Source organism: Diceros bicornis, chromosome 27, assembly GCF_020826845.1.
Source record: "Diceros bicornis minor isolate mBicDic1 chromosome 27, mDicBic1.mat.cur, whole genome shotgun sequence".
In the NCBI taxonomy this organism is placed as follows: Eukaryota; Metazoa; Chordata; class Mammalia; order Perissodactyla; family Rhinocerotidae; genus Diceros; species Diceros bicornis.
The window spans coordinates 23,196,123-23,223,639 of NC_080766.1; positions in this window are offsets into that span (position 1 = coordinate 23,196,123).

Below are 27,517 nucleotides of genomic sequence, written 5' to 3' on the forward strand. Positions count from 1 at the left end.
CATGCATAAAAGACCCTGACCTAGTAGGTACAAATTAGATGGTACTTCATTTCCAGAAATGGATCTTAGTAGTTTTTGCCTATGACTTAGTTTTGATTGGTTAGTTTTCACATAATAGCTTTGATCTTCAGCATACAATGCCTTACTTTATTCTTCTCATTCAAAAATATAAAATAGATTATAAATAAATCTCAGAGGAACTAGTATAGTAGCATTCACTGCCCCATACAATGGTGAGGTTAAAGTCACAGAGGTGAATGGAATTTTATTTATAACTTAATTCTTTTGATGTAGAAAAATTATTTTGTCAAGGGAGGAAATATTACCCTCCAAACCAAGTACACAAGATGTAGTAGCAAACCACTGAATTTAAGACTGGTGAGAAAAACTAGAAATCTTGATTCATTGTCATCGTAGTGTCGAGAAATAGTCTGGGTGATATTAGTGAAGGAGTTTATTCAATAACCAGTGTGAGGCGTTCGAACCCCGGGAAACAGTTCAGCAGATGCTCTGATGGGACTGCTCCCAGGTGTGTGAGGTTAAGTGCAGCTTATCTCTCTTTCACAAACAGGGCACGACCAAGGAAGAGGGAAAGAAAAAAACTCATCACTAGATTTTAGATATATCAAAAAAAAAAAAAAAGAGATAGAGTATATCTGGGCTTTTCTCTAGATTCTACATTGAAGGTGACATAAACAAGAATTTCTTGGTTATTCATCAAATGAGTTCAGAGATTCTGAGGTTATCTGTGTGTGGAGGGAGGCAAGGACCAGCGTCGTTAATTATTCCCTCAATCTCTAGGAAATGAAACTGGGAAAAGTGAGAGCGAGCTGCCCTTTATCTTTTCCTGTTGTGGGTCTGTCCAGCTGGTGTCTTCAGTCATGAGGTGTGGGGGTGCAAGGTCATTTGACACAGGCTGAAGATGGCCCGCTTCACAGGACAGCATGGATTTTACTGTACTGACTTAAAGCCCATGCAGTGTGCTGGCTGGATTCTCCTCTTAGACCGGGAAGAGGGGTCCCAAAAGTCTGTCCACACTAGCACGATTTGTGAAGCTGTCTTAATGTTAAGAAATAAAGGTTGGGGTGGCCCAGTGGCGCAAGCGGCTGGGTGCACGCGCTCCGCTGCCGTGGCCCTGAGGTTCGCAGGTTTGGATCCTGGGCGTGCACATAAGCACTGCTTGTTAAGCCATGCTGTGGCGGAGTCCCATATAAAGTAGAGGAAGATGGCCGCATATGTTAGCCCAGGGCCAGTCTTCCTCAGCAAAAAGAGGAGGATTGGCATTGGATGTTAGGTCAGGACCGGTCTTCCTCACAAAAAAAAAGAAAGAAAGAAAGGTTGCTATTGCTTCATAGGTTACAATTGGAAACAACTCTCAAAAAAAGTGCTCATAGATGATACAAAAGTAACAAGAAAACAAAATTGTGAAAAGAGACCAATGAAAGAAAACATAGACAGTGAATATAAAAAGTGAGAAAGTCCTGAAATATATTTGCTTTAAATTCCAAAGAATGTTGCTAATTCACCCAGCTTCTGAAGTTTTTGTAACAGAATGTGCCAGCAAATATTGATTGTGTTTTACTTGAAAAACTTGAGTACTAGTAAATTATCTAGTTGACAGATAAAAATGTTTTGGCTTTTTTACATTCCAAAACAATTATATTTTTAATATCAACAACTGATTATCAAACCTAAGCCACCCTACAGTGAATGATCTAGTGCATCTAAATCTTCAAATATATTTTGTGTGCATGTGTGAGGAAGATTAGCCCTGAGCTAACATCTGTGCCCATCTTCCTCTACTTTATATGGGATGCCACCAGAATATGGCTTGACAAGCAGTGTATAGGTCCACGCCCAAGATCAGAACCTGTGAACCCCCAGGCCACTGAAGCGGAGCTCGAGAAGTTAACTGCTACGCCACTGGGCTGGCCCCTACGAATATATTTTTTCATTCATGATTGGGCATTACATCATTTTGACAACACACAATATTAATTATTTTATTCTCTTTTAGATTATTTTTATGTCAATTTAATATTACTTTAACAAATCTGATTTTTTTATTCTAATAATTGTAGCATATTTCCTTCTACAAAACAGTTATCTTAAGTATTAAGGAATATCACTTAAGGTGCCTTAGCAAATGAAGATTATTATTTTTGTATTTCCTTCCAGAAAATTGCCTTTAAAAGAAGAAAATGGGAAAGAAGTCCTAAATCCGGAAACTATAGAAATTAAAGTTTCTAATGACATCATCCAATCAAAAGAAGATGACAGCAAAGCATAACACCAAGATGACAGAGGCTTGAACAACACTACAGAGAGCATTTGGATTGCAGTGACCCTATGACCAAAACTATTCCATTGACCTTAATTTCTTGGGAAACTTCTAGCTTGGAATAGCTTGTACACATATACATATGATCAAATACTCCTGCCCATGGTCCATCTCCTTTTGTTGTTGTTGTTGTTATTGCTGTTGTTTATTTTGTTATGAATTTCAATATAGAGACCTGACTGGCACCAACTCTTGGGTATCGATTTGACTCTATGACTAAAATACTGCAATTTATTCTATGGCTAAGTGCTCTGTTTCTTAAGAACTATATTTCATACTACAACCTCTCCAACAAATAGGGGTTTAAAAAAGACAAAACAAAAGCTTTGTGAGCTAAATGTATGAGAAAGCCCTGCATGTTTTTTAGTCCTATCTTGGGCAAACAGATTATTAAAGTGGATTTCAGTTTAAGATGAAAACACTTAATAAAGGTTACACTTTTTAGCAGGAGAATTTCAGGGAACCTGGGCTTAAAGGAACCAGTTATCTTTAGCAGATATTAAAAATTGAGAGAAACTTTGGAAAACTTTTTTTAAGTTATAATTACAATGCTATTTCAATGTTGACTTTTGATAGATTGAAGTGCCACATCAAAATTGTTACCCATTTGAACGAGTATCATTTGTGTGTAAAATTAGATTAGAAAGACTCCGTAAATCTCTCTTAAATACGTCATATTCATTCACAATGAATTACACAAACTGTATTGCAAGTGAAAATAATATTGATTTTTGCCCTCAGCTTCAAATAAAGTAAGTTGAAATGGGAACAATATCAATGTTGTCTTGATATATTTATAAATATGTGATTATCTTTTACTTTTTAAATAATTTTATCAAAAAGCAAATCTTTAGTGTTCAAATACTTCAAACCATATCCTCAGACGCATTTTCTGCCCATTGTTTTAGATAATCTTTGCTTAAAAATTTATTTTTCCAGTGTCATAGATCAATCATTAAATGTAATTGGCTAATGGAAATTGAAATCCTTACTGGTTAAATTAAGGAGAAATTAACATTTAAACATGCCATAAAACTGTCAGTGATAAACAATTGAATTGCCACTATCTGTTTTTGTTCTGGATGTTGTAGCTAGAAGTCATTTTAAGATTTTGATAAACAATTTTGGTTGAAGAAATTCCTTAACTGTTCAACACAAACTTGCTAATATTACTAGGTGTTAGGGCCTATACCAGAATAAAATCCTTATTAACTTCCAAGCTATGCAAGCTCCCAGAGGTAAAAGACTGAAACATGATTTTCACTTATATGTAAGGTAAAAAAAATGTATTTATGATTATAAATATACATACCAGTTGGGAGCAGGTTTTAGATTATTTCTTACCCTAGAGAGCCAAAGGTTTCTTTAGGCCTCGACATGTTCATAACCTTTAGTGTTTCAGGTGGTATAACAGCTCGAACATTGGTTGGGGAACGTGTGCCAATAGAACATTGGAGGAAAGTTAACAGTGCAGAGCGACCTGCCTTAGGGTGTCTCTCTATAGAGATAATATGATGAATATTAAATATAATATTAATGCCATTCATGAACACTTTTATTTACAAAGTGCTTGAAAGCATCAGCCAAGGAGAGATAACTATTTTACAAAATTTTGGTTGTTAGCAGCACAGAGTGTGCCCATGTACATGTTCAAGCACTGAATCTCCACAGTGTCATTGCCCTAATTTACAGGATTATAATGCAGAAATCTCTCCTTGTTATCCTTTCTGGCATATTCAGAAGAAGAATTCCTGTGCCTACCTAGAAATTTGAGCAGGATTTATCCAACTGGTCTTTTGACAGATTTTGACTGTTGCTATTTAGGTTATGGTTGTCTGATCATCTGTTGCTTTATTTTAGTTTTTTTCTCTTTTGTACCAATGTGCTAAAACGAGTTAAAATACTTGAATTAGTTTGTGCAAAGTAAATGGGCTTAGTGAAGTGTCCATGAAGCAATATTCGTGAATGTTAATTTTTCCTGGACAGGGCTACATGGTTTTAAACCAATGATGGTAAAAGAGTTAGGAAAACTGAGAAGGCAATTCAGCATGTTTACTACTATTATATTCGTGCTATACATCAAGAGTAGAGAAATCATAATAAAAAACAAACATTTTTGTGTTTTCTCAATTTGAAAGTTCTGTTTCTCTCATTGTTTGGATTTTCCATGTAAAGCAATTTACTTAAATATTTCTTTTTTATATATATGCTGTTAAATTTCTTGCCACTAATGTGGAGCAATGATCTGAAGTTAACAGATAATCTGGAACTAATTGTAGACAGACTGTTTCAAGTGCACTGTTTCAATTGTGCAAGTGATCTTGATCTCTCCTCCTTAAAATCTATGCCATGCAGGAGCAAGGTGATACTGTGATAAACTTTTTCTTTTAACATTTCAATGGAATGCTCCAAATTACTCTATTTGTAAAAGTTTCCAAATAAGAGATGGCTTGTAGTAAATTGTAAAATATGAGTAGAACTGAAATAATCTGCTTCTTATTTTTTATTCTTATTCTAGACTATAACATATCCATATAACTGTATACATATTTTTACTGTCTGAGAGTACTCTTAAATGTTAGTATAAAAAGTCAAAAGAGTTGACTGAATATATGTAGGGTTAAATAATCAGAACTCTATACTACTTTAAACAAAGAAGCAAATATATCACTGAAAATATTGGCATTTCTTGATAGGTTATGTGCAATTAGGCAATGACAATCTATATCCAACAACATATAAGAGGGAATAGGAATATCAGCGTGTTAGCACATTTTTTTTTTAATTAGCACAAATTAATGTGTCAACATATTTTACAATGATCTGCAAAGGAATTTAAGAATTGTGATTTCTAAAGATTTATTTATTTTTACGAGTTGATTTATTGCCATTCTATTGGTACTAATGTCTAACATAAGTAATGTTTTTCAAGTTTTCCTTTATTTTTAACATTAATATCTATAAAAGCATTTTTCAAAGACTATTTGATCCAGCAAAGTTTATGTGAGTCTTAGTCTTTGAATTAAACTTTTATATAAATAGAAGGATTTTATTAATCAAATTATTTATTTGAGTGCCAACAATTAATTATAACTTTATAATCATACCTTTATTTTATGCTTCTTATTTTAAATAATTAAGATGTATTTGTGCCTTTGGATTAGCATGACTTTCTGCTTTATTAAAAGAAAAAAAAATGCAACTGCAATCTTTATTGATATATTTTGCTTATATCTGTAACACTTGAATGATGCTCTTATTTACATTCAGTGAATAAGCTCAATTCAAACTACTTTACCTTGAATACAAAATCTAAATATAACAAATTATACTATGTAACTTATTTCCACTCATGACAAAACAATTCTTTTGATGCATACGTAAAAGATACTTAATTTGTTCTGTATTGTTGTTCTAGACAATAAATATATTCTAGATATTGTTGAAATTGAGTTTTACCAGTTGTAAGACAAAGACAACAGATGACTTTTTAAGATAGGGTAAATTATTATGGTGTCACTTGGGTCTACATTATTCTTGTTATATATTTGATTTGGGATCATAAATCATCTTTTATGGTTGATGATAAGATAATCGCTGATGAAAATATCTACAGCTAAAGTGACAGGAAAAATAATCTCCATTTCTTAATTTAAGAAATGTCAGAATAGCATATTACAATTACTTGTTAAATTTACAAGGTTGTTTTTCATGGAGAATAATGTAAATGCTCAATTTCAATCCCTTATGTAGTTCTTTTTCATAATCATATCCAGAGTGCTCATTCAACAAACTTTATGAGTAGGTGAAGATATTTTTTTGAATAAGATTGTTTGCATTATTGATCTTTCGAGAGAAAAGATTTGCATCTTCTTATTAACCCTTTGAACCATTATTACCTTGTCTCTCAAATTGCAATTGCAAATAGAAGTATTAGCATATGCTAAAATTAGACTGTGGAACGTCACAGAAATGAAGTACTTCAATCCTAAAATGAAAATCTTTCAAGAAAGTATTCTACTCATGGGCTTAATAATGTTCTGAGCTAAAACAATTATATGTGTAAATGACACAGTTATACAAAGGCCTAGATGTGGTATTTGCTGAACAAAGGAAATTTCCTTCCAGATCCCACCTCTCCTTTCTTAAAATTTGCATTTACCCAAAGAGATGCAGCTATTGAACAACGTTATACAAGAATGCTAATAGATTAATTATTTCCCCTCATAGAAATGTCAAATTATATATAATGCTTAATATTTATTTAATAACATATTTAATATTCTTAGGAAAATAGTTCAGTATTCACTATAGGATTTTATCAATAACTTAAATACATTAGTTGGTTCCACCTCTTTAATTCTTCTTTACAATTTTGAGGATTTTGGCCACATGATGTATAATTATTAATATAAAAATTGTCCATATAAATTTATTATTGCCATTTCTTTTTATTGCTTTTTCCTAAAATAAAAACACATATCCTTTAGCATCTAGTTTTAGCCTTCCTTGGAAAAGAGTAAGCAAAACAATGACGGTTGGAGCATATTTCAAATCACAACCAGACATAGGGGAATAGAGGAGCAAGGAACTGGAAGAATCCAGAAAGGCAATCTGAACTACATTTCAAATAGGTAAGAAGGACCTTAGTGTGAGACGTGCTGACCAGGGGTTAGGTACATCCCTTAGTTGAAAAGTAAGGCCAATTATATTGATGCAAAGGAGAAAACTTTGCAAAATCCAGAGAAGAAAGTTAACAAATAGAACCTATGATTCAATTTTGCAAATAGGATATTTTTAGAGAACAACATGCATTATATAAAATAAAAGGTACTGTTAAGAGCAAACATATTTGTCCCAAGTCTTAAAGGAATGTTCATGGTTTAGCATTTGCCTCTAAACTCTGTTAGGAATATATAAACTTAGAAATAAAGTTTAAAAAAACCTTTTTTTGGTATGTGAATTCTATGCTGTGTTCAGTATGCATTAAAACATACTATCTTTTATTTTCTTCAACTTGTATATTCCATACAATTTCTATATTCTTAAGTTAGCTACCACAAAGTTTTCTTATTGTTTCAATATGGTATGTCCCTAGGAAATGCTGTATATATATGTCTAAACTGTAAAAATTATACTGCAAATGTTGAAGTTTTGTATTTATGAGAGACATTGAAAGTATGGCTTACAGTATATCAAAATTGTCACTCTTCACCATTTGTATATTAATAGTAAAGATACTTTTACTTTAATAAAGTGTTGCATTTTATGTTTATTTTGAATAATATCTCTGCAATGAGTGAGCTTATGACTTGACAAATATTTTCAGTTTTTAAAATTTTCCAAACATATCTCTATATATTTAAAGGAAGAGAATGCTTTCTGCCATCTTGCCTCATGCTGAGTCACAATCTTTTGGCTTCTACACTGTGCCCAATATATTTAATGAATTTACAGTTTACATTTACATTAGAGTTTAATTAATAAACAGTTGGTAAGAACAATGGTTTTCAAAATGTGGTAGCATCAGCACCACCTGGGAACTTGTTAGAAATGTAAATTTCTGGACCCCACCACAGACCTACCAAATCAGAAGAATCTGGGAGAGGGACCCAGGAATCAGTGTTTTAACAAGCCTTTCTATTAATTCTGATGCATACAGAAATTTAAGCTCTACTGGGTTGGAGACACATTTTGAGCGACATGCTAGTATTAACTTCTAGTTCATGTTAGAATTTTATTTCTCATTATTATATAGATTCCCTTCTTGTAGGATGTGGTGAGTTATAAAAAAAGAGAAGCTAATCATTCCTCACAAGCTTTTATAAGGCGTTTTCATTTTTTTTAAACCAGTGTAAACTTTAACTCGTTCTTAAAATGAAAAAAAAAGTAATAGTAAATACCAAATTTTCACAAGGGCGCAATTTTCAATATAAGCCTTACAAATTCTACAAAGTACATACACATATAGAGTAAAAACAACCTTAAATAGGCTTTGAAGGGGGAAAGAAAAGGCATTTATACATTGTTTTTTCTCTCAATATCCTCTAGTTAATTAAAAGATCAGTTATAATGAAATACAAAATATACTAGGAGAAAGAGGCTAAAACCAAGTCTCTGATATTGATGGAAATGAGCTACATAACCCTGTTAATATTTTAGAGAATTTCTTCCATTTCTTTCTAACCCAAGCCATTGTCTACAATAAATTCTCTTTACTTGTAAATAGGTAATGAATGTATGTCCCCTAAGATTCATGTTATATATGGAGTCAGCACTTTAAATTTCTTTTTAAATTTAATATTTTGAATGAATTTTCAATACACAAGTTAGAATGTTCTCAACACTTAAATAACACTTTCTATTTTGTGTGAAGTGTCTTATATATACACTTATCCTTCGCATAACTTTGCTCTCCAAAACAAAATGTATACATTTGGGTATTTTAATTTTTCTCGATAACTTATTTCCATAGACAGATTTTTCTTTGGGGAGACATGGGGGAGGCAACTGTACTACTGTACTAGAATAATATAAAATTCAATCAATATTTAATTTACTCTGACTTTCTTTTAATCCAGCAGGCTGAAAAGACAGATGTTTCTGGTATTAAAATGTCTTAGTATTTGCGAAAAAAGATTAACTTGATGATTCAGTTTATATCAATATCTCCTCTTCCACCTCCAATTTCCACTTCCCTCGTAGGATCACCTTATTTTCCTATCACCTGTAACAAGCATAATCTCTGTCTGGAACTGACCTGGGAAAATTGAGATATATAGACGAAAGAATGATTACCAAAATCAGTCCAAAACATTTGTATACTATCACATCTGGATATAAAGCAATTGGAAATTCTCTTGGAAGACTTGTATAAAAGGAGAGTTTTAGAAGGAAGTTGCAACTTTGTGCTTGGAAGCATGGGCTGGAGAAGGAAATAGGCATCTTTTTGTAAGCAAGGACCGAAATCTTGTAAAAGGGGATGGAATATATACTTAAGATCACTCAATGCGGGTTGCGAAGCTTCATCACCAACTTTGACTGTATGAAGCTCCCCTACCAATTCTAATGGAAACACTCTCCTAAAAGTATAAATGAAATTTTTACTAACTCAGAAACCAAGAAATCTACATCTTTACTCACTAGAAAAAAAAGATGAGAGAAGAATTTCCCACAAAATTGCAGTGAGGATAGAACTGGGATGACTGACAGAATATTAAGAAATAGATAAGAACCCAGATATTGGAATTAGAATAGACCTGGGTTCACATCCCAATTTACCACCTATTACTAGCTCTGAAATTGAGCAATTTATATAAAATTTAAAACTTGGCTTCCTCTTCTATAAAACAGTGGTTATAAAGTGAATAACATTCATCTCCAAGAGTTGATGTAAGGACTCATTGAGATAATGTTTATGAAACTCTTTATGTAGTGTTTACCACACAGGAAATACCAATAAATAGTAGCCATGATTATCCCTACATCCACCATATTTCAACACGGATTCTGAAGAGTTATGTTAGACAGCTACTTCATGTTCTCTAGAGGCAAACCATAAATAAAGTCGATGGTTTCATAATTAATTAAATTATTTGTTAATAGGATAAAAAGAAGTCCTTGAAAAATTTTAAAGAATGGCTTTCCATTTCATTATTTCCTCTATTTCTGTTTCAGTTATCTATTGCTGAATGACAAATCAAACCAAAATTTAGTGGCTTAAAACATCAACACTATATTATTTATTTTTCATGACTACGTGTGCTAACTTGACTCAGCTTGGCAGTTATTTTACTCCATATGGTCTAACTGAGCTCACTTATGTGGCTGCTGGCTTCTAAGAGGAAACTTTACAAATGGAATCCCTAATGTGCACATGCTTACCAAGATTCTGTCTGCATCACACCTGCAATGTCCAACTACTTAAATAAAGTCGTATAAATAAACACATAGTCAGGGGTTGGCCCAGTGGTGCAAGCAGTTAAGTGTGCGTGCTCTGCTGCGGCGGCCCGGGGATCGCTGGTTTGGATCCCGGGCACGCACTGACGCACTGCTTGTCGAGCCATGCTGTAGCAGCGTCCCATCTAAAGTAGAGGAAGATGGGCATGGATGTTAGCTCAGGGCCAGTCTTCTTCCTCAGAAAAAAGAGGAGGATTGGCATCAGATGTTAGCTCAGGGCTCATCTTCCTCACAAAAAATAAATAAATGTAAATAAATAAATAAACACATAGTCAATGTGTGTGCAGAGGGGATAGGAACAAGAGCATGATTTGCTGAGTACCACCAATTTTATAGTATGGCACCATCCTCCTCCTGTCTACTACTGTTTCACATGCTTTCCACATGCAAAATTCACTCACCCCCTTCCCAAGACTTCTAAAGTCTTAGCTCATTATGTTATCAGAACCAAGCTTAAATTTCATAATTTATTCAACTAAATCAGTGTGTCCTCAGGTATTATACCTTGGGTGTAGTTCTTCAGTACAGATGCTTGAGCACTAAAAATTTCAATTTAACTGCCCCCAGAAAACCCTACAGACAATTGTGAGACAGGAGCAGTACAACAACTACAGTTATTGCCATTCAAAAAACAAGAAGAGAGAAAACGGAGGCATGCAACAGTTACTTCTCTGTAGAAATTTTGAAATTCAAACAATCAAAAGTTACTAGTCCCGTTTGCCTCCAACATAGAGGATTTTTCTTGATTGGGATCTCATTCTACTCCCTGGCAGTGGTTATCAAATCCATTGCTCTCAGCAGAGCACCCTCAGTTAGGGTGACTCTTTGAGATATTCTTATTTTTCTGCAGGAAACGGTATGTGATTGTAGCTGTGTAAATTTCTTATCCTGTTCTTGGCCAGATATAATTAGTACCTAGAATTCTATTTTCATTTAAACTGTCTAAGTCCTATTAAGTTCAAGCTGATACAGCTCTTTTAAAAACAGTGTGAGTTTCTTATGTATCAAATTAGAATCATTACATTAGACAAAATCCACACTCTCAGAACTCTTCAAGATAGTTCCCTCTCTATATTGTGCTGCAAAATGAGGTTCTATTGAATAATACCCTTATGGTCCTTAGAAGCCCATTTGTCCAACTGGGAAAGTCTATAAGGCACTTCCTTAAGTTTCTATGTTATCTAAACAAAGGACACACACAGTTTTATTTTTAATCTTAAGACTATGTTTTACAAGCAATATCCTACTTTGATATTTATCCTTATACCATTTACATCTTTGAGAAACTTTTGACAACTGCAAAGTGTGGGAAGGAGAGAACAATTTTTGGGTAAAAAATAATTCCTCTAGGGCCAGCCCCGTGGCTTAGCGGTTAAGTGCATGTGCTCTGTTACTGGCGGCCCAGGTTCGGATCCCAGGTGCGCACTGACCCATCGCTTCTCTGGCCATGCTGAGGCTGTATCCCACATACAGCAACTGGAAGGATGTGCAACTATGACATACAACTATCTACTTGGGCTTTGGGGAAAAAAAAAAAAGGAGGAGGATTGGCAATAGATGTTAGCTCAGAGCCTGTCTTCCTCAGCAAAAAGAGGAGGATTAGCATGGATGTTAGCTCAGGGCTGATCTTCCTCACAAATAAATAAATAAATAAATAAATAAATAATTTATCTAAATTCTGCTTCAAAATTGAGCATACATCTTGTTAGTGCATCTCTCTCTTGTAGCACCTTATCATACCTCAGAAGAAATAAAGGCAATTACCACTTTCATTATGCTGCCTGGAAATCTCCTTAGTCAAATTCACAAACTCATTTGTTATATTTTAAGTTTTTCAATTATTAGAGGCAATAATTTCCCTAATTGTTCTACCAGTACAAAACATGGTTTTCTTTGTCCCCAGTCTGTAACAGTAATTTCTTCACAGTTCTAGTGAACTTCATCAACAGTCTCCTCACCTACATTCAAGCCTCCGTCTCCTACCTAGTAACAAAGCCAATGACAGAAGTTTTAGATTTTTGTTACAACAGTAGCCCACTTGCAGTTATCAGTTTCTATTTGTCTTACCAGTGTCATTGTATTACTTTCCTATTGATGTTGTAAGAAAGTGCAATGAAGTTGGTGACATAAAAAACACAAATTTATTATTTTACAGTTCTAGAAGCCATAATTTGACTTTGACTTCATTGGGCTGAAATCAAGATATCAGTGAGATTGTGTTAGTTTGGAGGCTTTTAGAATGTCTTAGTCAGTTCAGGCTGCTATAACAAATTACTATAGATGGGTGGCTTAAACAACAAACATTTATGCCTCACAGTTCCAGAGGCTGAAAGTCTGAGATCAGGTGGTAGCATGGTTGGGTTCTTGGTGAGGGGCCTCTTCCTGGCTATGTCCTCATATAGCCTTTCCTTGGTGCATGCTTGGAAAGACAGAGAGAGAAAGAGAGAGATTGAAGCTCATTTCTCAACCTCTTTTTATGAGGGCACTAATTCTTTCAAGAGGGCCCCACTATCACGACCTAATCTAAATCTAATTACCTCCCAAAGGCCCCACCTCCAAATATCATCATGTTGTGGATTAGAGTTTCAACATACAAATTCACAGGGGATACATTCAGTTCACAGCATAAAAGCTCCTCACCTTTGTTGACTCATGGTCCTCTTCCATCTGCAAAGCCAACAGTTGCATCACTGGAACCTTTGCTTCTATCAACAAACTTCCTTCTTTGATTCACACCATCTGCCTCCCTATTTCCCTTTAAGAAGCTTGTGATCACACTGGTTCCACCTGGATAGTTCAATGTGATCTCCTCTTCTAATGTTTCTTAACTTAATCAAATCTGCAGTCTTAATTTTTTTCCATGTAAGGCAATATTTATGCAAGTTTTAGGAATTAGGATCTGGACATCATTTGGGGGCCATAATAATAGGTACATAGACTGTGCACCAGTCTATGTAACAAATCTCTGCAAAATATAATAATGCCACACTTTATTACAGTCATGCATCACTTAGCAATGGGGATATGTGCTGAGAAGTGCGTCATTAGGGGATTTCCTCGTTGTGCAAACATCATAGAATGTACTGAAGGGGAACAAAATTTGCCACCCCAAAATGTGTCTCTTTAACATGAAGATTATTTTAGGCTGATTATTTTTAAGAAAAAAAAGACTCAAAGTTTTTCTTGTTACCTCCCCCTTAACTGCCTGAAAGAATTCAGATAAAAACACCTGTCTCAGGAAGCGAGCTATCACGTTAGCACAACATGAACTAGGTGATATTCAGAGAAGAACCTAAAAAGCCTGTTTGTTGGGCTGTCCTCTGTGTTCTTCTGTTTCTATGTGGCCAAACACTTGTTTTCCAAATATTTTCTCCTTTTCACCTACCTGTGAATTGCCTTCCTTCCCTTAGAAGTCCCTGACTCTCCTCACCCCCAACATATTTTTTTGTCTTTGGCTGAAGATGGTATTTAAAGTGAGGGCTTCAGCCATTTTGATGAGTTTCTCAGTTTTCCTGGATTTCTCCCATGTATACATGTTATTAAACTTCTATTTTTCTCCTGTTAATCTGTCTCATGCCAATTTAATTCTTAGACCAGCCAGAAGAAACTGGAAGGGTAAAGGAAAATTTCTTTTTCCCCTAAAGTACTTACACAAACCTAGATGGTATAGTCTACTACACACCTAGGCTATATCATACCAATCTTATGGGAACACCATCATACATGTGGTTTGTTGTTGACTAAAATGTCTTACATGACACATGACTGTATATCATGATTTTGTGTGTTGATTTTTCTCAATTTGATGTTTTTTTGCCCCACTGATGTATGGATGGGGAAGCTCAGGAGAAACTAGAATGTGGAAGATGGCTTCTCATCTTCTAGGTCTTTCTCCATATGGCCTCAAGTCATTCTGTAGTCCAATACAAAGATCTTCAGAGTATGGTGAATGGCTTTCAAACGGAGTTCTCAGGAGCACAAGTTCCGCTGTGCAATCACTTCCCAAGCCTCTGCTTGCATCAAACTTGTTAATGTGACAGCTGCTTCCAAACTTTGGAGCCATCTAGTCATTGTAAAACAAGACTTTCCCAAGAGGCATGATTTACTAGCAGCAACAAATAAAACATACCCTCAAAATGAAGCAGTGAAATGGCTCAAAATATTAAAATTGCAATAGATAAATGAGGTTCTATACTTAGGAAATCATGAAATAGAATAAAATAAATAACAGAGCTTATGTAGGTAATAGATACCTCATCATTTAACTCCCATAATTTTTATAACAAAAATTCTGATAAGCAGAAAGATGTAATGATTTTTCTTTGTTTATACATCTGGAAAGTAACAGAAACAAGATTCAAATTCAGGTCAATCAACTCCTATTTAGATTGTTTTTCCATTGAGTGTCACATATCAAGAGACAATATATATTAATAATGTATTTAATCTCAGAATATAGTTGGTTTAATAACTCAAAATCTTTAGTTATATTCTCCATATATACTTTAGACTTAGCAGTAAAGCAGTATCATTAGAATCAGCTACATGATTTTGAAAATATACTTGATTATTATATATTAAGTGTAAAATAAAACAGGTATAGTCTAAAAAATATAAGGAAAAACATTATAGAACATATATTAAAGTATTGTTATTTGAATCTGAGAAAGAATTATCAACCTCAAACAAAACTGATTTGGATAATCACCTACCTTGTTTTCACTCCAGAGTAGTAAGGAACCTTCAAAGTCTAATTTTTCAGTCAAAGAATGTATGAAAAACTGCTTTTAAATAGAAAATCAGTAATTTTTTTTTGTGTGTGGGGAAGATTGGCCCTGAGCTAACATCTGTTGCCAATCCTCCTCTTTTTGCTTGAGGAAGATTGTCCCTGAGCTAACATCTGTGTTAATCTTCCTCTATTTTGTATGTGGGATGCTGCCACAGCATGGCTTGATGAGCAGTGTGTAGGTCTACGCCTGGGATCCAAACCCATGAACACTGTGGGCTGTCAAAGAGGAGCATGTGAACTGAACCACTATGCCACTGGGCAGGCCCAGTAATTTTTTAAAGGAGAGAACTGGCTACTTTTTTTTTTACAATCTCTGTTCTACCCCCTCCCATTGACAAGAAGTTATTCATAGGTCACTGATTGAAATACATATATTTATAATAATCTATGTTACCTGGGGATTTCAAATTAGACATTTTATATTTATCAAGATCTTAAAATATCCTAAATCTTATAAATTGAGAAATATTTGTGATTTTCACGTCTACAGCAACAAGTGACTGAATAAACAAATTATGTTCAAAAACCACACTTTGTAGGACTTGAATACTTTTAAATTTATTGAGACTTATTTTATGACCCAGAATATCATCTATCTTGGAAAATATTCCATCTCTACTTGAAAAGAATGTGTTTGCTACTGCAATTTTGTGGAGTGTTCTATGAATGTCAATTATGTGAATTTGGTTGATAATGTTATTTAAGTGTTCTATATCCTTACTGATTTTCTGTCTCCTGATTCTACCAATTATTCGTACAGTAGTGTTAAAAACTGCAAGCATAGTTTTGAATGTCTCTATTTCTCCTTGCAGTTCTATCAGTTTTTGCTGCCTTTGTTTTGAAGCTCATTATTAGATATAAAAATGTTTAGGATTATTATGTCATTTTGATGAATTGGTCCTTTTATCATTATGAAAAGATCCTACTTATCTCTGGTAAAATTCTCTGGTCTGAAATCTACTTTGATATTAAGACAGCCACTATACTAGCTGCCAATAAAAGGAGTGAATTATTGTGAATAATGCTGCAATAAACATGGAGTGCAGGTATCTTTTGATATTCTGTTTTCACTTCCTTTGGTTATATACCCAGAAGTGGAATTGCTGGATTATATGGTAGTTCTATTTTGAATTTTTTGAGAAATCTCTATTGTGTTTTCTGTAGTGGCTGTATCAATTTATATTCCCACCAACAGTGCAGAAGGGCTCCCTTTTCTCCATATCCTTGCCAACATTTGTTATCTCTTGTCTTCTTGGTGATATCAATTCTAACAGGCATGAAGTGATATTTTTTTGTGGTTTTGATTTGCATTTCCTTAATGATTAAAGATATTGAGTACCTTTTCATGTCCCTGTTGGCCATTTGTATGTCTTCTTTGGAGAAATGTCTATTCAGTTCCTCTGTCCATTTTTTAATCAGATTGTTTGCTTATTGTTATTGAGTGTATGAGCCAAGATATGGAAACAACCTAAGTATCCATCAATGGATGAATGGAAAAAGATGAGGTATATATATCTTCTTTATCTGCTCTGAAATCTACTACAGCTTCCAAACATTGTGGCCATCCACAGCAATTGCACTCCTGGGAGAAAATGCACCCAAGAGAAATGAAAACATATGTCCACAAAAAGACTTGTACAAGCTAGTGACGTCAGCGTCATGGCAGAGTGAGCTTTTCCATAAACTCTTCCCCTGATAAGACACAACAAAAGGGACATTCACAGACCAACAGTGGACTCCTAGACAGCAAAAAGGAAGATAGGAAAGATCCACACTGCTGCACCTCTGAGAGTGGACATGCTGGGGCCTCCGGGGGAAGCAGGGAGAGGTAAGGAGAAATCCTCTTTCTCCCCATCAGATCAGTGAGCCATGTCCACACGGCTCTCAGAGAGGCGGGAGGGACGGCCCCCTGTCGGGAAACTGTATCTCTTTGGGCTCTCTCAGCCAATGGGAAACTCCCACACAGAGGACTCAAAACTGCTGCAGGGGTGCCATCAACATCTGAGCACCCCCGGAGAGCAAATAACAAAGGGTGAGTGAGAAGCCCTCCACACCAGGGACTCAGTGGGCAAAAGAGAGAGCCCCCCCATCTCCACATGCCCGACACTGCAGCTCAGCTGACCAGACCAGACAGAGTGGCCGGCCAATCACAGCCAATCACAGCGAGTAGCCAGGGCAGAGCGCAGGGGGCTCAGATTACACTGCCTTTAACCCCAACTCGGTGGCGGCAGGTGGAACTGCAACCAGATATTTCCAAGATGAGGAAAAACAAAGCGAATAGAGGAACCAAAATGCAAAGGCACAGGAAATCACCAGACCAGAAGGAAAATGACAAGTACCCAGAAACCAACCCTGAAAGCACCTAAATGACAGAGATTTCAAAATAGCTATCATAAAAAAACTCAATGAAATACAAGATAACACAGGCAAACAATTCAATGAGATAAGGAGTTTCTTCACAGAAGAGATTGAAATCATAAAGAAAAACCAATCAGTGCTGATGGAGATGATCAACACAATGGAGGAGATAAAGGAGAATCTGGAATGTTTAAAAAACAGAGCTGACAATATGGAGGAAACAATTAGCATTATAGAGGACAGGAATACAGATATGCTCCAGATGGAGGGGGAAAGAGAACTAAGACTAAAAAGAAATGAAGAAAGTCTCCAAGAAATATCTGATTCTATTAGGAAATGTAACATAAAAATTATAGCTATTCCTGAGAGAGAAGAGAGGGAAAGAGGAACAGAGAGCCTATTCAAGGAAATAACAGCTGAGAACTCCCCAAATCTGGAGAAGGAGCAGGAAATACCAGTAAGTGAAGCCAATAGGTCTCCTAAATATGTCAACAGGCAAAGGCCCACTCCACAGCATATAGTGGTCAGGCTGGCTAAAGTCAATGACAAAGAAAGAATATTAAGGGCAGCTAGACAAAAACAAAAAATAACGTACAAAGGAACTCCCATCAGGATCTCAGTGGATTTCTCAACAGAAACTTTACAGGCTAGGAGAGACTGGAATGATATATTCAAAATACTGAAAGACAAAAACTTTCAGCCAAGAATACTCTATCCAGCAAAAATATCCTTCAAGTATGATGGAGAAATAGTAACTTTCCCAGATAAACAAAAGCTAAGGGAGTTCATGGCCACGAGACCCCCACAACAAGAAATACTCAAGAAGGCTCTCAGGCCTGAATAAAAGAAGAGAAAGGGAATACAAAGCTTGAAGCAAGGAGAAAAATAGGTAGACAAAGTCAGAATAATAGTAGATCTTTACTGGAATAGGTTAACAACCACTTAAATACCAAAATCAAAGATCAAAGGAAGGAAATCACCAAAAATAAATATAACCACATCACTGTAAATACACACCCACAACACAAGATAGAATAAGTTGTAACAAGAATGACTTAGAAAGGGAAGAGGAAAGATATTGAATTGACTTAGTATAAGGAAATAAGAGGCCATCAGATAATGGACTATCTCATACACAAGATTTTTTATATAAACCTCAAGGTAACCACTAAACAAATAATCAAAACAGAATCACGTAAGATAAACAAAGAGAAAAATAGAAGAGTCACAAGACAGAACAACCAAACTGAATTGGCAGTCCAAAACAAATGGGACAAGAAACAAAGGAAATGCAAAAGAACCAGAAAATAAGTGACAAAACAGCAACATTAAGCCCTCATATATCAATAATTACTCTAAATGTAAATGGATTGAACTCTCCAATCAAAAGAAGATACAGAGTGGCAGGATGGATTAAAAAGCAAGACCCAACAATATGCTGCCTTCAGGAAACACATCTCAGCTCTAAAGAGAAGCACAGGCTCAGAGTGAAAGGATGAAAGACAATACTTCAAGATAACGGCAAACAAAAGAAAGCAGGTGTTGCCATACTCATATCAGACAAAGTAGACTTCAAGATAAAACAGGTTAAGAGAGATGAAGAAGGGCAATGTATAATGAGAAAAGGAACACTCCACCAAGAAGACATATCAGTTATAAATATATATGCACCCAACATAGGAGCACCAAAGTACATAAAGCAACTATTAACAAACCTAAAAGGAGATAATAACAACAGCACAATAATAGTAGGGGATCTTAATACCCCACTTACACCAATGAGTAGATCATCCAGACAAAAAGTCAATAAAGAAACAGTGGACTTAAATGAAAAACTGGATGAGATGGACCTAGTAGACATACATAAAGCACTCCATGCCAAAACAGCTGACTGTACATTCTTCTCAAGCATGCATGGAACTTTCTCAAGGATAGACCATATGTTGGGAAACAAAGCAAGCCTCAATAAATTTAAGAAGATTGAAATCATAACAAGCATCTTTTCAGACCATAATACTATGAAACTGGAAATCAACCAGAAAAAAAAACTGGGAAAGTGACAAAGATGTGGAGATTAAACAACATGCTACTTAACATGCAATGGATCATTGATGAAATTAAAGGAGAGATCAAAGAATATCTGGAAACAAACGAAAATCAAAATATGTCATAAAAAATCATATGAAATGCAGAAAAGCCATCCTGAGAGGGAAACTCATAGCGATAAAAGCCCACCTTAACAAACAAGAAAAAACCCAAATAAGCAACCTTAAATTACACCTAACAGAACTAGAAAAAGAAGAACAAACAAAGCCCCAAGTCAGCAGAAGGAGAGAAATAATGAAAATCAGAGCAGAAATAAATGAAATTGAGACCAAAAAAACAGTAGAAAGGATTAATGAAACAATGAATTGGTTCTTTGAGAAGATAAACAAAATTGACAAACCCTTAACCAGACTTACTAAGAAAAAAAGAGAAAAGGCTCAGATAAGTATAATTAGAAATGAAAGAGGAGAAATTACAATGGATATCACGGAAATACAAAGGATTATAAGAGAATACTATGAGAAATTATATGCCAACAAACTGGACAATCTAGAGGAAATGGATAAATTCTTAGACTCATACAACCTCCCAAAACTGAACCAAGAAGAAATGGAGAATCTGAATAGACCAATCACAAGTAAAGAGACTGAAACAGTAATCCAGAACCTCCCAAAAAATAAAAGTCCAGGACCAGATGGCTTCTCTGGTGAATTTTACCAAACATTCAAAGATTTAGTACCCATTCTTCTCAAACTATCCCCAAAATAGAGGAAGATGGAACACTTCCTAACTCATGGTACGAGGCCAACGTCACCCTGATACCAAAGCCAGACAAAGACAATACAAAGAAGGAAGAAACAGGCCAATATCATTGATGAACATAGATGCAAAAATCCTCAAAAAATATTGGCAAACTGAATACAGCAATGCATTAAAAAGATCATACACCATGACCAAGTGGAATTTATACCAGGGACGCAGGGCTGGTTCAACCACGGCAAATCAATCAACGTGATACACCACATCAACAAAACAACGAATAAAAACCACATGGACATCTCAATAGATGCAGAGAAGGCATTTGACAAGATACAACATGCATTTATGATAAAAACTCTCAACAAAATGGATATAGAAAGAAATGACCTCAACATAATAAAGGCTATTTATGACAAACCCACAGCCAACATCATACTCAACGGGGAAAGGCTGAAAGCCATTCCTCTGAGAACAGGAACGAGACAAGGCTGCCCACTCTCACCACTCTTATTCAGCATAGTACTGGAGGTTTTGGCCAGAGCTATTAGGCAATAAAAATGAATAAAAGGAATCCATATAGACAACGAAGAAGTGAACCTCTCACTATTTGCAGATGACATGATTTTATATATAGAAAACACTAAAGAATCCATTGGAAAACTATTAGATATAATCAACAACTACAACAAAGTCACAGGGTACAAAATCAATCTACAAAAATCAGTTGCATTTCTGTATGCTAATAAACTAACAGAAAGAGAGCTCAAAAAGATAATACAATTTACAATTGCATCAAAAAGAATAAAATATCTAGGAATAAATTTTACCAAGGAGGTGAAAGACCTATACAATGAAGACTACAAGACATTATTGAAAGAAACTGATGATGACATAAAGAAATGGAAAGACATCCCATGCACATGGATTGGAAGAATAGACATAGTTAAAATGTCTATATTACCTAAAGCAATCTACAGATTTAATGCAATCTCAATCAGAATCCCTATGACATTCTTCATGGAAATAGAAAATGGAATACTAAAAATCATATGGGACAACAAAAGACCCCAAATAGCTAAAGCAATCCTAAGAAAAAAGAACAAAGCTGGAGGCATCACAATCTCTGACTTGAAAACATACTGCAAAGCAATAGTAATCAAAATAGCATGGTACTGCTACAAAAACAGACACACAGATCAATGGAACAGAATTGAAAGCCCAGAAATAAAACCACACATATACGGACAGCTAATTTTTGACAAAGGAGCTAAGAACATACAATGGAGAAAGGAAAGTCTCTTCAATAAATGGTGTTGGGAAAACTGGACAGCCACATGCAAAAGAATGAAAGTGGACCATCTTCTATCGCCGTTCACAAAAGTAACTCAAAATGGATCAAAGACGTGAAGGTGAGACCTCAAACTATAAAACTCATAGAAGAAAATATAGGAAACACACTATTTGACGTTGATCATAAAGGAATATTTTCAGATGCCATGCTGACCCAGACTAGGGAAACTAAAGAAAAATTAAGCAAGTGGGACTTTATCAGATTAAAGAGCTTCTACAAGACAAATGAAACCAGAATCAAAATGAACAGACAACCCACCAGCTGGGAGAAAATATTTGCAAAACATATATCTGACAAGTGGTTAATCTTCATAATATATAAATAACTCACACAACTGAACAACAAATAAACAAACAACCCAGTCAAAAAATGGGCAGAGGAAATGAACAGACACTTCTCCAAAGAAGATATACAGATGGTCAATCAGCACATGAAAAGATGTTCAACATCATTAATCATCAGGGAAATGCAAATCAAAACAACCCTAAGATATCACCTCATGCCCGTTAGAATGACTATAATCACCAAGACAAAAAACAACAAATGTTGGAGAGGATATACAGCTGGTGGGAATGCAAACTGGTGCAGCCTCTATGGAAAATGGTATGGAGATTCCTCAAAAAATTAAAAATAGAAATACCCTATGATCCAGCTATCCCACTACTGGGAATCTATCCAACGAACCTGAAATCAACAATCCAAAGAGGCTTATGCACCCCTATGTTCATTGCAGCATTATTCGCTATAGCCAAAAAGTGGAAGCAACCCAAGAGTCCCTTGACTGATGACTGCATCAAGAAGATGTGGTATATATATACAATGGAATACTACTCAGCCATAAAAAAAGACAAAATCATCCCATTTGCAACAACATGGATGGACCTGGAAGGTATTATGTTAAGTGAAATAAGCCAGAAAGAGAAAGACAAACACCACATGATCTCACTCATATGTGGAATATAAACCAACACATGGACAGAGAAAACTGTAGCTTGGTTACCAGGGACAATGGGGGTAGGGGGTGAGCACAAGGGGTGAAGGGAGACATGTATATGGTGATGGACAAACAAAAATGTACAACCAAATATTTCACAATATTATAAACTATTAAAACATCAATTAGAAAAAAGACTTGTACAAGAGTCTTCATAGCATGTAAAAATAACTCAAATGTCCATCAATATGAAGGATAAAGTAATCATGTTATATTCAAATAGTGGAATATTACTCAGCAATACAAAAGAATGAACTGCTGGGGTACATGACTATATGGATGAATCTCACAGTCATTATACTGAACAGAAAAATGTAGACACAAATGAATATCTAGTGCATGACTTAATTTACATGACATTCAAGAACAGGGAAAACATATATAGTGACAGAAATGAAGACAGGTTGCCTATTGGATTGACTGAAAGGAGGCGTAAGGGATCTTTCTAATATGATACAAATATTTTCTGGGGTTATATCACACTTGTCAACACTCATTGAATTTTACACTTAAGAAATATGTGTTGCTCTGTGTATAAATTTGACCTCAATAAAACTGAAAAAAATATAGGATTTGAAATTTAAAAAAAGAAGGAAAGAAAGAACTCAACCAAAAAATCTTATTAATTATCAAATATTATTAATACAACAGATTAATTTGAGTCTTAATGTTCAAGGTTAAAATATGATGGCTGAGAGGTAACAGTTGTTTGAGAAATGACTACAACAATAAAAGTTAAATCTCCAAAATTTAGAAAGGCCCATTCTTAAAATAAATGATGACTTGCCTTATTGATCATTTGTCATTTTCCTTATATGTTTATGTACATATCATCCTCCAGTTTCAAATGTCCATATCCAAATCAATATATATAATTCTTTAACAAGAGGTGATTGAAGTTTGTAAGCACTTGGATCACTGGTTTTTGAACTTGGATGCATGTTAGAACCATCTGGGTAAATTTAAAAAGAGTAATCCCTGAATCTCATCTGAATCTCACTCCCAGAAATTCTGATTTATTAAGTAAAGGGGTTTTTGGCCTTATCAAATTAAAAGAAAGATTTGGGGGTCATTGAGAGCTGTAGCATACATTAGGGAAAGAAACCATTAGAGCCCTGAATGCTTTATCCTTGAGAAAGGTGTGTTTTCATCAATGAACACTATGGACTCTGTAATGGGACCTCGGGGTTTAAAAAATTGATGTCAGGGCTGGCCCGGTGGTGCAAGCGGTTAAATGCGCGTGCTCCACTGCGGCGGCCCAGGGTTTGCTGGTTCAGATCCCGGGCGCACACCAATGCACCGCTTGTCAAGCCACGCTGTGGTGGCGTCCCATACAAAGTGGAGGAAGATGGGCATGGATGTTAGCCCAGGGCTAGTCTTCCTCAGCAAAAAGAGGAGGGTTGGCAGATGTTAGCTCAGGGCCGATCTTCATCACAAAAAAATAAATAAATAAAATAAAATAAACCTACAAAAAAAAAAATTGATGTCAAGGGCCAGCCCTGTGGTGCAGCAGTTAAGTCTGGCGTGCTCTGTTTTTGTGGCTCAGTTTTGCAGGTTCAGATCCTGGGTGTGGACCTACACCAGTCATCAGCCATGCTGTGGTGGCGACCCACATACAAAATAGAGGAAGATTGGCAACAGATGTTAGCTCAGAGCAAATCTTCCTTGCCAAAAAAAAAACAAAAAAAACTGATGTCAAAATATGTGTGGGATGGTAAACAAGAGGGAGGGAGAGTCAAAATTAAGAAAAAATATTTTAATCAGAGTACTTTGAAAGTATCTTTAAGTTCTCATTTATTTTACAGTGTTTTTTGGATGTATCTTTTTATATAGTTTTCTACTAGTTGCTCTGGGAAGTATAAAGCATGTATGTGATTATGACAATCTATTAGTATCAACATTTTCCCATTTAGTTTGAAATATGGAAACCTCATATCTGTTTAGTTTCCTTTACCTTTAGCTTTCCAAAATTTAATTAGAATATTTCTGTTTTGGAATTTTTGGGTTTATACTCTTAGCGATCCACTCAGCTTCTTGGATCTTTAGGTTTGTATATTTTGCCAATTTTGGAAAGTTTTCAGCCATTATTTATTCAAATACTCTTCTAGCCCCACTCTCTTTCTCCTCTCCTTCTGGGACTCTGAAGACACATGGGATCTTTCATTACTGTTCTAAAGGACCCCATGGCTCTGTTCAACATTTTTCAGCTATTTTTTCCTCTGTTATTCATACTAGGTGAATTTTTTTACTTTGTCTTCAAGTTTATTGATTCTATCTTTTGTTTTCTCAACTCCACCATTTAGACCATCGAGTGAGTTTTTAAAAATTTCTTTCATTCTATGTTTCAGTTGTATAGTATCAATTTCCTCTATTTTTCTGTTCTATAATGTCCATTTGATTCTTTTTATAACTCAATTCTTTGCTGGAATTTTCTTTTCTCAAATTTGTTTCAAGAGAATCTGTGCTGATAATTGAAGTGTTTTTATGATAGCGACTTTAAGATCCTTGTGAGATAATTCAAGCATCTGGTTCATTTCAGTGTTGGCATCAGTTGATTGTCTTTTCTCATTCAAACCATGATTTTCTTGGTTCTTAGTATGGTGGGTAATTTTCATTTGAATCCTGGACATTTTGTCTATGACGTTAGTATTGGGTCTTTAAGGCCTACCTTTAATAATTTTATCCTGAATTCATGTGCAACGTGTTCTGAATCAGAGCCAGATTTCTTATTAAATACCTCACAGTAAATAGCAAGTGGTCAGTCCCTCTAGGGGAGTTTATCCTGCTCCTAAGGTGGCCGGATGAAAGCTGATGGGAATTTTTCCTGCATGAGTGGCTGGACAGGTCATAGTGAGGGAGAAAGAAAAAATTTTCTCTGCTTATAAAAAGGGGGAAAGGCTGATGTGCCCACCCTCTTGAAAGGGTCTCTTTATTCCAGCCATTTTGCATGTAAATAAAATTTTTGATGGGCACCAGACAGCCCCATGTCTCAGATACCATAACCAAGGACTCTTTCCAAAGATCAGGTCTTCATTCTTTCTTGAAATGTGAATATGGAGGAAGACAGCCCCAGTCTTCTGGGCTCCTCAGTGGCTTAATCTAGGAACCCGGCGGAAGTGTGGGGATTTCCACCCCTCAGAAAGAGAGAGGGAATTTTACTATCACTTCAGATCAGAGCAATCAAGTAGACAAAGGGTTACAGATCTAAGTTTCAGGGCGTGTAAAGAGTCTTAGGAAACTATGATCTTTTCATGGGAATACTAAGAAATCCAGGGAAGCTTTGTTTCCCCACAGTTAAGAGACTCTGGGCCTATTTGATTATTTTTCTTTTTATTTATATTTTAGCAGGCAGGCACCTTGTTTAGGTTTAGCCTGCAGGTCTTGGCCTATTTTGTAGGGTGTCAGTGGACTTTCAGAGTCTTTGCAGTTCTATTTTGGTCTACTTGGTGTATCTGTTGCAGCTGGTGCTCTCCTTTCCCCGCGGGGTGCTACCTGAGGGGGCAAATGGGTTTCCCCAGACTGGGAGATGAGGGGAAGGGCGTGGTGGGCTCTCACTGGTAACCCCCACTCCCTCCTACCCCAAACTAGCCAGGGTCTCTGGGCAGAGAAATGGCGGATCAGGCCCACATGGGCAAAGGGGCTGCCAGGCTGTCTCGCATTTGGCAGGAAAGGAGAATGCTCCTCCTGCTGGCTGCTCGTTGTTTATGGGGTTCTCAATTGACCCCCCTACGTCTGATGTTGTCAGAGAGATTCTCTTGATTCAGGAGGGTAATGAACATATCTGGGCTGCCTTCTGTTGCTAGGCTTGAGGTTGGAAGACAATGGGTCTCCGTGGCCTTTTTTTGTGTGTAGGGGGAGGGGAGCGCAGCCATCCTACCTCTGTGTTGTTTCTCAGGTCTTGGCATCTCTAACCCATTCACTTTCTTACTATCTGTCACTGCTCCTTTTTGGTTGTCTCTTGGGATATTTACAGGATATGTAGTTGTACTTAGTGGAGAGGAACAGGAAAGAACAAGGAACAATGAGTCTGCACTATCTTGTCTGGACTGGAAGTCCCTCACTGCACTTTCAAAGAAGCAAAAATGGAAATCTAAGGATATGTACTTTGGGTGTGTTTTAGGAAAAGAAGAAAACCTGTAACACCATGCCCTATGAATGCCTTAAAAAATCAGTGTTGACACACTGTATGGGAGACAAGTGTAAAATTAAAGGAAAAATTGTCAGAAGCAAGAATTTTGCTATCATATTATTTTATAAGTATGTTTAAATACTTCCTTTAAAAAAGCAAAAACGGACATTAGAGTATGTATCATAGGTGTGTTTCAGGTAAGAAAGATACTCTTGAGCACACCATGCTTTAAGTTGCCTTGGGCCTGCTTCAAAATATTAGCGAAAAGATTTTTAAAAGTATTAGCCTTAATTGACTTGGATGACTAAACTATCCACTACTGATGTCAATCACATCAGGGTTATTTTTTAACCGCATTTTATGATTGTTGTGATAATTTATTGCTTTAGCTAACTCTGGTCTCTTTTCCATTTTCTCTTCTTTTAGCACATATGCACTGTGTGAATCAGGAGTAAAACCAGCAGTTTTCACACTATCTAGAACACTGCTCTGTGTTCTGGGCTGGATGTGAGATACAATCCCACTCAAAGAGACGTACTCGAATTCTGTCAGGGAATGTCAGGGTAAATACTCTTTCCTATTAAATGTAGATGTAACCCCAAGATTTGAGCAGCAATCTTGCAACCACGTGGAGTTTTCTGTCTGAAAATGAAGTAACCTAGAGAAACAGAGTCAAGTGATGGAGAGAAACAAAATTTAATGACATTATTTGAACTCTACATGAAGCCATTCTTTTCTCTGGAATTTTCAATTACAGAAGTTAACACGCTCCCTAGCTTAAGCCAGTTTGA